Below are 12,298 nucleotides of genomic sequence, written 5' to 3' on the forward strand. Positions count from 1 at the left end.
CAGCCCATCCTCAACATTCACACATTATTGCCATGTTTTGTTAGATTTTTTCATGTTTTAATCAAGCCAGATTTTAATGTGAAATCTCCCACTTTAAAATGCAGGTAATTCATTCCACTCATGAGCTCAACAACACAGGCCTGAGATCAGAATAAAGCCAGCCGGTCAACAGGATGTAAACTGTGTCCTAGGCCACTGGTCAGCAAGCTTTTCCTGTCAAGGACCAAACAGTAGGCAGTTTCAGAGTAGTGGGCCCTATCTCTGTTGCCATTGCTCAACACTAAAGAAGCAAAAGCAGAGTAGACAGTACATGAATGGATGAGTGTGGTTGTGTCCCCATAAAACTTTATCGACAAAAACAGGTGGTGGGCCAGAATTGACCCATTGGTCATAATTTGCGGACCCTGGGCCTCGCTAGTTAATGCTGACACTAAAGGCTTGGAGAGGTCTGGAGAGAAGGCAGGAGAGGGAGGGCTGGTGAGGAGTTCTGGGTCCCCTGGACAGCTGGACCAGGCCAAAGACAGCCAAGGTTCTGGAGATCAGGACTGCCCTAACGCCTCTTTCCAGTCTCGGACCAGGTCCCCCGCAGCCTCCACTGCCAACAGCATCAGTGACTCAAACCAGGAGAAGGTCCCCAGATCTGATTGACATATCTCACCTCCCTCTTGTCTCTAAACTGCCATCTCCTGGAGTCAAGGAGAATCTCCGGGGCTCATCCCCCAAGCCTGTCCCACCCCCACCACATCTTTCCTTTTGTGAAGACACCAGATGAGTGTCACCCAGAGACACTGCCTGGAACCCCAGGCAACTCCTCGCATAATTGCTAACCTGACTCCCACTTGGAAGCCAATTAGAGGAAAAGGGGGGGGCGGGACCCACCTCCTGTCATCACCATTACCGCCACTTTTCTTAGTAAAAAATGGTAGTTAATTTCTCCTCCGAAAAAAGGCCAGGGAACAATCTCTTTAAATTACAGTGTTACAATGTGAAGCAAAGATGCAGAAGTCAAATAAAATTTGGGTTATAATTAGCGATTTCCTTGTAGCAGGTTTCTCTGGGAGATCAGGCTTCCTCTAGTCAGCTTGCCAAGTAGCTCGAAGGCCCCTTCCACTCCACAGACCACCTGATGCCACAGTGCAGTGCACAGGGGGTGTGTGTGTGTGTGTGTGTGTGTGTGTGTGTGTGTGTGAACTGAGGCAGTCCTGAGCTAAACCCAGAATTATGGCAACAAACATTGTTCAGATATTTGTCTGCCATGATATTACCATGATTAAAATAGCAGGAAATATCATTTAGGTAAAATAAACTACTTCTGATGGGCAGTCATACAATGTGAGTTTAGAAATCCGCCAGACCTCTGCTGATGAATGAATTAATTGTCAGATTGTTAAATCATAGCCTTGATGTAGAGCTAGTTCAACTTGTGTCACTGCACAAGTTCCCAGCGGGACAGATGCTCGAAGACTGGGTTCTTTCCCCCTAGTAGAGTAACAGACCATTGCGAGACAGGTGAGCCTGCGAGACAGGTGAGCCTGCGAGACAGGTGAGCCTGCGAGACAGGTGAGCCTGTGGGACAGGTGAGCCTGATAGATGAGCTCCCTCTATTAACTGTATGGCCTTGGGGCAAGTCCCTTGACATCTATGCTTCTGTTTCCTCACCTATAATTGTGGCATCATCACGTGGGTCCCTTGATGGGTTATGGAACGTCAATAGCATGTGCAGCTTTGAGAGCAGTGGGAGAAGTAAGGAAGTAGACCCTGAGCTCAGACTGGCTGCCTTTGAATACCAGCTCTGCCTTTCTTAGCCTGGTGGCATGATCTTGGGCAATCTCCTTGATTTCTCTGTGCTTTGGTTTCCTCACCCAGGTAACAAAGGGTTAATTATGGTACCTACCTCCTGGGGATGCTATGAGATTCAATCCAATCGTGCACAGGAAGCTTCCAGCATCACTGCGCTGGGCATCTACTCTGTGCTCACTAACTGTTAGTTACTGTTATCTATATATTATGTATTAGTAAATATAGTTGCCTTTTCTCGTTGTTCTTCCTCTCAGTCCCAGAAACTTTTGTCTGTTTACCTGCATCTACCAATCAGGATGCACATTTACATGCCCCTCCTCTTAAAAGACCAGGGCAACCCAAACTCTTGGATTTGTCTTTATGCAACTAAATCTATGATTTCTTTTTTGAAGAAGGAAAACTGCCTTTTCACTTCCAAAACAAGTCTGCAGTGCATAGGCCTTCAAATGACCTCGGTCCTGATAGCCTGACTTATTTCAAACCATACTGTCTGCAAACCCTGGCTTATTGGAGAAATGAGCTTGCCACATAGCTTTCTCCCAAGGATGTGGAGGTCAAATAAGAGTCATGTCCTCAAGCCTGGGTACATTCTCTTCCTGATGCCAGAGGGATGGCTTATTGTCTGGGTTACAGTGACCTTCTCACCAAAGTCCAGCAGTTGAAGAGACCATGAGAGTTTCACTGTGATCCCCACACTGCAGCTCACCTATCAAGCTCACCTACTGCACAAGGGTTTATTAATCCACTGAGGGGCAGAACCCAGCCTTCAAGCAGATGCCTCTCTGGGAGCTTGTGCACTGACTCGGACCTAGCTCCACATCAAGGCTCTGCTTTAGCAATCTGACAGCCTCCACGCTCTTCAGGGACGCAATGGTGGGAGCCCAGACAGTAGCGACAGCGTTTTGACCCAGAGCAATTGGCACCGAAGCCGGCTGGAATACATAACACTAGTGAATGAGCCACAACCACCAGGATCAGCAGGGGAGAACTAGATGAAATAAAGGCTCTTTTTAGAAGTCTGGAAACCTTTGTGAGTGTCAGGCCCACTGGTGGCTGAAACCTCTGGCTAGGAACCAAAATAGAATGTCAAAGAGAAGTAGAGACTCAACTCACAAAGCCCGACTTGCTCCTAAAGGCAAGGTCATGAGCTCTGTCTATTTCAATGTGGCAATAACCCTGAGTAACTGGATTTTGAAAACTACTGCAGAATCCAGGAGATAGAGAGATAAAAAGGGATGGTCAAAGCAAGTGGAATGCATGGGGAGGGGCACGGTTCAGTAGACACTTTTTTTCAGGATGAGTCTTGTTCTGGTTTCTGCTGTGATCGTCCCTGTGTGACTCGGGTAGGTCGCGTTCCTTCTCTGAGCCCTGGCATCATTCATGAATGAAGCGGGTAGACAAGATGGTCCTTTGAAGCTCTAACATTCTGTGGATCTCTGCACTGTCACACTGAGGCATCAGAGGTGTCTTTTTTATAAATCTGAGACAGAACTTTCTCAAAGGGCTCGAGTTTCTAATTCCACCTCTTATGAAAATAAATAAATTAAGGTTGCAAGATTAAGTCAGGGGTTATAAACTCAGTATCTGGGCAGATAATAAAAATGAGTGAAGGAGGAGAACACATACACATCCAAATTGCTGTTAACTCTTGAATAAAAATATTGTAATACTGTGTGTGCAATCTAATGTGGCTCAATGGACTGATTGGGGGGCCCCCTCTGGACGGACCATGTGTCATCTAGACAACCATGGGGTCCCCAGCAAAAGGTCACATAGCATCATGCCTATGGTTTCATTATTCCCATATGAATGCGGAAAATTAATTATTTATTTTACATATGTCTTTATTGTAAACCAGTCTCTTTCAAACATGTATATGTTCCTTGCCTGGACCTGAAATTATTTGAATTTTAGCCAAAAACTTATGTGATCTCCTTACATCTATGCAATCAGAAGATTGGACTAGGTTAACGCTGCTTCCCTCCAGCTCGGAAAACTCAAGGGTTTGGCTGAACCGTCCATGAATCCTCAGCTAACAGAGCACAGCCAACTTCTTTCTTCAGCCTAGAATCCAAATAGAGTACAGCATTCCCATGAACTCATTATCAACTTGCGTAATATATGGTCACAAATTAAGAGCAAGAGCTGATGATGGTTGGCTAATGAATGATTCAAATACTGCCCCCAGAAGAGATGAATGCCTGCCTCTAAATTCATTTACAAACAAACAAAGAAACCAACAAACCCAAGTACCGATGGGGCCGTGAGCTCTGCAAAGGCAGTCTGCTTCTGCAAACCCCTGGACCAGTCACTTGAGTAGCTCCTAGACAGCCCACTTTATCTTCAAATTATCCAGTCGTTACTTCCAACACCAAGATGACACTATGTGCTCATACTTGCTCACAGACTAACATCTGAATCAAGGGCAGAGACTGCTTAGTCATAATGAGAGGGTAAAACTGACGACACTGAACACAGGTCTAAAAAAGAGCAAAGCACAGAAGAGAAACCCAAGATGATACTGTTCAGATAGCTCCGAGGCTTGCAATTGAAATATGACCATTACAAGGAACAATACCTCGAACTCAAGACAACGTCAGATCTCTCCTCCAAAGCAAGTTGTCCTCGGACTTTATGAACAAAACTCCAGTCATATATTTCTCTAATAAATCTTAACCTTGTTTGTCCATGACCTAGATTTAGGTTAATAAACAGCTCGTACCAATCAGCTGCACGGAGGCATGTGTGGTGGAAAACTACTTGCATAAAAATCATTAAGTACATGAATTACTTTAAAAATAAACATGCAAATTTTGAGTCTTCATTTGACTCTTAAGACATGGAATTTCACAATTCTTATGATGGATTTATTCTCCTGCAAAGAAATTTAGAATGGAGAATTCAGGACAGAGGAGAACATTCTGGCTTCCCATTACGAGTGATGTGATTATTTCATAATTGCAGTGGTTCATTTGGTAGAGTGTTTACTATTTGCCCATCACTGAGCTAAGCCTTTTCTGGCATGACCATTAGGGCTGCATCACTACCCTAAGCCTCACATACACAAGGAAGAAAGCAAAGTCACATCACATACCATTGGTCCCACTTTGGGTCAGAACTAAAGTAGAAATTCCAAGCTCCTTACCTTGATTCTTCACCGCTTCTGGTAACACCCAACGGTGTTTATCTAGTGCCATTTTTTTCAACCTGTCATGAGGACCTTCCATTCTACCAAAATCCAAGACTGTAGCCCCAGTCTCAGACCCAGAGACATGGGTCTGTGATGCTCATGGCCATGCCTGCTGCTCCCAGAACTACCCTAAGTTTGGCTCGTTGTGCCTTTTTGCCCACCAGCGCTGGACCCTCTGATGAACAGGGGCTTTAGAACGGTCAGATAACCCTAGTATGGGGTAATGAAGGCCTTTAATTTACCCTGCAAGCCATGGGCCATTTATTCCAAAGCATATAGAGGAGGCAGAAGCATAATCCTCAGCCTCACAGGGGAATAAGAGGCAGTACCTGTGTCCTTCAAGTAAATGTGAACCGTAGGAAAATAGAACTGGTGTTGACAAAACAGCTCAGCCACGCTGTCATCTGAAAAGACAATTTTGAAGCCACCGAAACATGTTATTAGAATTTGCTCAAGGCACAGGTCGCAAATAAGAGCACACTCTAAGCCTGCGATATTGTACACGTGCCTGTCTGCTGGGGCCCTCCCAGGCTGCAACGAGGAATTCCCAGGCAAGGCGAGCCGTTCCTCAACAGCTGTCTACCCAGAGAAGAGGCCGGTGTGTGCATGCCTGGGGATGCCTTCTGGGCCTCGAGCCCTCGAGACTTTCGGTCTTGAGCCTGACACACCTGGTTTTGAGCTCCAGCTCCTACCTGTTAGCTACAGTGACCTTCAGGAATTACTTGCCTTAGGTTCCTCAACTATAACCCGGGGATGATAATGCCTCATACATCCTTACTTTTTGGTGAGGGTGAGTCAAGTTGAGATTGAGCATGTAAAGTACTTAGAACATATTTGATACCATTGAGTAAAAAAACTATTGTTGTTGAGATTATCCCCTGACTCCTGTTTTGATATAGCTACTTACCCTATTTTTAGACACGGTGTCCCTCAACGATTTTTCCGAGATTTTAAAGAAAGTACGTGAGGCCACAATCCTCCACCAGGGACAGGTGCTGTCTGGTGTTTTATTATTCATCTCTGATGGCTGTTCAGAAGGAGAGCGGAAGGTGGTTTGGAGAAGGGCAGACAGAGTGGAGGTGGAGAACCACAGAAGTAATATCAGAGAGGTCAAAAACCAGCCCAAGATCCTTCCACTTGTCAGTAGTGAAGCAAGGGGGTGCGAAGGGTAAGATTCCCTTCCTTTTAGTGGTGGAGTAATGTTCCAAGGTGGTATGCTGAGTGAAATAAGTTAGTCAGAGAAAGACAAATACCATATGATTCCACTTGTATGTGGAATCGAAAGAACAAAATAAATGAACAAACAAAAGTGAAACGGACTCAGAGATACAGAGAACAAACTAATGGTTACCAGAGGGGAGGGGCTTGGGACACTGGGTGAAAAGGTAAAGGGACTAAGAAGTATACATTGGGCCCTGGCCGGTTTGGCTTAGTGGATAGAGCTTTGGCCCGCAGACCAATGAGTCGCAGGTTCGATTTCAGTCAAGGCACGTACCTCGGTTGCAGTTCATCCTTGGCCTTGATAGGGGTTGTGCGGGAGGCAGCTAGTCGATGTGTCTCTTTCACATCGATGTTTCTCTTCCTCTCTCTCCCCCACTCTATCTGAAGATAAATAGAAAAATATCTTCAGTTGAGGTTAACAAAAAAGAAGTATACATCGGTAGTTACAAACAGTCACGGTCAAAAGAGTCGATTACATTGTACTAAGTACGGTACCAGTTGGGTACTAGAAATATCGGGGGGAACACTTTATAATGTATGATTGTATAACCACTGTGCTGTATACCTGAAACTGATACAAAATAACAGTGAATGTCAATTGTAATTGAAAACGATATAAAAATAATTAAAAAATAAACAGTGGAGCAGAGGGTCAAGCTGGGGCATAGCCAGACCTCGGGTTCTTAACTGACCTGCTCCTCTAAACGGGACAGTAGAGCTGAGGAAAGCAGTCTGGGGGGGACCTCTGGGTCACCCGCCCTGGTCTGGGGCACTGGGAATCTAAGCTGGGGGCTGGGGGGCCTCTCGGGAACGCCCGCCCTGCACCTGGAGGAAAGATTCTAGACTCTGACACAGACAGATCTGGACGCGGACCTGGGCTCTGCTATGCCCAAACTCACAACATCATTAGCCTCTTTGTCCCTGTATTTCCCCCGTGGAAAATGGGGAGGGCTGATATCATTTATATGGGTTGGTGTGAGGACAAAATGAGGTGACAGATAAAAGAGTGCCTAGTGTAGTGTATAGAACATAGCAGGCCTCAATAAGTAGCATATACATCCGGTCCTGACACCGGACAACTCTCAGGTCACTTTGGGAGTAGCCACACCCAAGCACACACAGGCTGAAGGGCCGGGCGCACAGAGCGGAGAGCTGCCGTGTGGGCAAGGGTGCGGGCAGCAGACCTTCCCAGGGATTGTCGTGCGTGGGGTTCACATGGGCTCTCGTTGGGCAAGTGAACTGTGTCTACATTTGAAATCCATACTATCTTTTAATATTCACACAGAGACACTCAGCGGTGGACAGCACTATTTGAACCCGGCTGTTCACTACAGCTGGTGGGGAATAACCACATTGCCAGATACACCCCAGAAACAACTTAAACTCCATGGCAAACAGGGGAAAAGAAGGAGGTGCGTCCCAAAGCGAAAAGCAAAATGATCTCCCAGTTACAAAGAGTGCCCAAGTGGGTGCTTAGTAGATGTCAATTCTGTTATTTTGAGACTGGATCTAGTGAGAAGTTAAAGAAGATCAAGATTGGTTTAGAGACAGAGTGAGATAGAATGCAGATAGAGACACAGGGATAGGGGAGAGAGAGAGAGAGAGAGAGAGAGAGAGAGAGAGAGAGAGAGAGAGACAGGTTGCTATAGACTGAGTGTTTGTGATGTCCCAGAATGCATATGCTAAAAACATAGCCTGCAAGGTGATGCTATTAGGAGGTGGGGTCTTAGAGGGGAGATCAGATCATGAGAACGGAGCCCTTACACAAAAGTCCTCAGAGCTCTCTAGCCCCTTCCAGCATGTGAGGATGAAGAGAGACGATGTTCATCTATGAACCAAGAAGAGGGTCTTTACCAGACACTGCATCTGTTGGTGCCAAGATCTTGGATGTCCCAGCTCCCAAACCATGAGAAATAAATGTGTGTGTGTGTGTGTTTGAGCCACTCAGTTAATACTATTTCTGTTATAGCAGCTTGAACAGTCTAAGACACAGGCACATGCTTGCATTTGCCTAAAACACTCCAGAGGACAACAGAAGGGACTGGTAACTGTACTCTCCAGTGGGGAGACTAACAACTGAGGCTGAGGATATTCAGACATTTTCGTTTCCCTTGTAGAGCCTTTTCTAGTGTGTGCCTTTTAAACCACAAACCTGAACTTCTGTAGTACTACTACTACTAATAATAATGGCCAAATTAAAAAAAAAAAGGATGCATTGAGAAGTTTTCCCCACACCGTAGCTACGTATTTGACTTGCAAAGCGGAGCCAATGTGTAAATGGTGAAGAACAGCAAGTCATCACCAACCAATGTCTTATCTTCTTAAAGGTATTTATGAAATCTGGAGACACAGCTCTCTAGTGCAAGCAGCTGAGGATTAAGATTAAGGAGGTTCCTTAAACAGCTCTTCACTCTGTCAATAGAGCCCAGAACTCGGGGAACAAGCCTGGGACCCACATTCTGTCTCCCATCAGATCCCAGAGCTGGTGGAAGACTTTTAAACAGACTGCAGAGGTGTTAAAAATAGAAGTCAAGTTGCTACTGGAGATACACGAAGAATTCACCACTTGCAAATCTCTAATTATAATATGTCAAAAGTAAAATACCTTGTCAGGAGCAGTATCTAACATACTCCAGTATTGGCTCTGTCAGCACAGTGATCCATGATGTGTTTGGAGGCCTATATTAAATAGACATTCAGCAGAAAAATGTCCTGCAGGGACTCATCTCAGCCCTTGGAAAACCGAAAGGATGACCTGGTAAGTCTCTGCTGTCTGGACTTGCCTCAGCTCTGGCCGGGAGCTCTGCGTGCATCCTGCTTCTGTACCTTATGCTAAATCAGGTGCGAATATTAGAGGTTCTTGGAGCCTAGCAGATGCATTGGTCCTATCTTTTACCCCAAACTACTCAGTTTCTCAAAGAAATGATGGCCTCCACAGTGCTCTCAGATTGGCATTAAGCACCATGCCTACGCGTCAAAGAACAGTTGTTCCAAGCACAACACTAACCTATGGCATGCCGATACAGGGGCATGCGTTCCAGGGTTGGGAGAACCAGGGGTCTGACCCACGTTGAGGTTCAAGTCCTTTCCTGGGAAATGCAGAGCCTGGCAGGAAGAGAGTGTGGGAGGATGCAAAGTCAGTTTGAAGGAAGCTTCTTGTCAGCCATGTTCTGCACAGTTAGGTAGGAAAGAGCAACTCAGAAGTAGGTCACAGACAGCAAGAGCATCTTCCTTTTTGGCCAATGGAGAGAAAAACAGATGCATGTAATCATTTGCATGAGAAAACAAGATGGCCCCTTTTACAATCCTTCAGGACCAACCACAAAGCCACCTGCTTCAGCTTCTAATGGCTCCTTTTCCTTTAAGACATTGCCCAAGAGGACAAAGTAACCAGCTAACCAGCCCTGCCACAAATCCACACACTCCAAATTCAGAGAGGTGCTCATTGCCATCCGAGTACCCTAGGCATCGCCTGAGCCAGATTCCTGGGTTGCTTGCCCCCTTTCAGAAATTACTCCATTGTTTTCATGCTCTAGAACTCATCACATTACAATAATTAACAGAACACATGTCCTATTATCTCTAGTGGCCCAAAAGCTCTCTAAGGGAAGAGAGCAAGTCTGCTTACCAGTTCATCTCCCTGCAGAGCCTGGGGCACTGTGGACAGCCAGCGTGCTATTCAAATTTAATTGTGTTGATCTCTAAAGAGTTCTTTTTGTGAGGGAAGGATGTTGAGTGTGTCAACTTCCCAGGAGGATTAAAATTTCCTGTGAGGTAGGCATAGTTAACCCTTTCTTTTAAACTCTCATTTTAGACCGGTTGCTGTGGCTCAGTGGTGGAGCATCGACCCCTGCACCAAGAGGTCACCGGTTCAATTCCCAGTCAGGGCACATGCCCAGGTTATGGGCCTGTTCCTCTGTAGGGGGTGTGCAGGAGGCAGCCGATCAATGTTCTCTCTTATCATCGATGTTTCTATCTCTCTCTCCCTTCCTCTCTCTAAAAATCAATAAAGAAAAAAAAAATTTTAACTCTCATTTTAGAACTCTTCTGGCTTCAACTGTTTTTAATGGCCTCCCGTTACTCCTAATGTGGCACCCACCCCCTCGTCGAACCTACCGGCCGCGGGCTGTGATACCTGCTGACTGCTCCCATTTAGTCCTTTGCCACTTTCCCCCCAAACCCTCTCCACATGCCCTAGATACAGTGGCCTCTTTTTAGTTGTTTGAATGAGTCAAGGTCAGGACTATTGACTTTGTTATTCTTTCTGCCTGAAAAGCTTTGTCTTCTCCCCTTAAATACCATCTCCTTGAGGAAAGGTTCCCAGATTACTCATTTGCAGGCAGCACCTCAGCTCTTCTTTATTCTCCCAAAGCGTCTGTCTTTTTCTTAAGAGCATGGATCATAATTTGTGTTTATATAGCTGTTTGACCGCCACGTGTTCATTCTGCCTCTCGCACTGAGTTGTAAGAGGAAAAAGACCATTTCTATTTGATTCAACTACATCGCTTAGTATGAGTCCAGGCCCCAGTAGAGGTTTCATAAATAGCTGTCAATGAATGGATAAATGTGTGACTGAATGAATGAGTCTTCCAAAGCAGTAGTCTAGTTGGCATATATTAAAGTTTAATAAAGAATGTCTGATTTAACCTTTGTGTAGCCTTTAAATAACCTCCTGAAGCCTTACCACCTTGATGATCACAAAATAACCAACAAGCGAATAAACAACAACTCTATCACTACCACCTGGTAGTCAACACAATACAAATACCTGCAAAATCAGCAAACACATTTAATCAACTCACCCTAAGTTACAGCAGCACCAGACACAAAAAGGCAACAGCAGCACTATTCACAAGAGCCAAAGGTGAAAACACCCCAAGTGCCCAGCAACGAATGAATAGATAAACATATGATTTATTCATATACCGCAGTAGCATTCAGTCATAAAAAGGAATAAAGTGCTGATAAGTTTTACAACACCGACGGACCCTGAAAACATTCTATTATTGGAAAGAAGGTCATGTATATAATTTCATTGTTATGAAAAATGCAGAGTAGCAAATCCATACAGACAGAGAGCAGATTAGTGGTTGCCAGGGGCTGGGGGAAGGCAGAATTGAGCGAGGCAAAGGTTTCCTTTGGGTGATGAAAATCTTGACCTGGATAATGGCGATGGTTGCATTACACTGTGATGCTCCTAATGCCACTGAATTTACACATTAAAATAGTTAAAACGGTAACTTTTGTGTTTTGTGCAACAATAAAAAAATAGGAGAAAGCAATAGAACATTTTAGAATGTGCATGATTTGTCAAATTTTCCAAATCTAATCTCCAGGTTAGGTAGCAGGTGCCACAGTTAGTCACCTGTTGCTTTTAGTTACAAGAAATATTTTACTCTTAAAAACAACAAACTTCTTTACCAATAATGGTTTTGCAGAGGCTAGGGAGCAGGAGAAAGAGGCACAATTGCCTTGCAATTCCAAAATGTTCTAGATTAGAGGCTCGGTGAGCCCAAGCTTCTAAAGAATTCTGCAGAACAGGGTTTCACAAATGTACGTGTACATCTGGTATGCATGGTTATTTTAGGTCGTTCCCAAACAGTTTAATTTCGATAATTATTTTTGTTCAGGATCATCTTAGAGTAACAGCCAAAAACATTAGTTTTCATTAACAGTGTTAAAATGTTTCTTTTCTGTCGGCTTGTTTTTAGCCCATTTAACCCATTCACCTGCAATGAAATGTACTCTTTTGGGTGCATAAAGTCATGTAACCACCACCAGGAAAGTGCAGAAGGTTCCACCGCCCTGTGAAATTCCCTCCTGCTGCCCCTCTGCAGTCCAGGCCTCTACACCCCACCGGCTCAGCCACAAATGAAAGAAACAAGAACACACACAGCAAGGTTGAATCTGAAATGCATTGGGCTGAAGGAGGGCCGGTGCAGAAATGCAGGTGGCTGGAAATGGGCCCCAGATTTGTGTTTGGGGTGATGGAATTATCCCCAAATCAGACTGTAGTGACGGTTGCCCGATTCTGTAAATACACAAAATATCTGAATTGTACAGCTAAAATGGGTGAATTTTATGGGA

General features: G+C 44.9%; 1 protein-coding gene across 7 annotated transcripts in view; it reads right to left on the minus strand.

Moving 5' to 3' along the window:
* The window catches only part of RBFOX1 (RNA binding fox-1 homolog 1), a 1,464,646-nt gene that overhangs the window by 168,791 nt on the left and 1,283,557 nt on the right, over positions 1-12,298 (minus strand). The gene's annotated exons all lie outside the window — the stretch shown is intronic.

This window comes from Molossus molossus, unplaced genomic scaffold (genome assembly GCF_014108415.1).
Source record: "Molossus molossus isolate mMolMol1 unplaced genomic scaffold, mMolMol1.p scaffold_m16_p_3, whole genome shotgun sequence".
NCBI classification, from domain to species: Eukaryota; Metazoa; Chordata; class Mammalia; order Chiroptera; family Molossidae; genus Molossus; species Molossus molossus.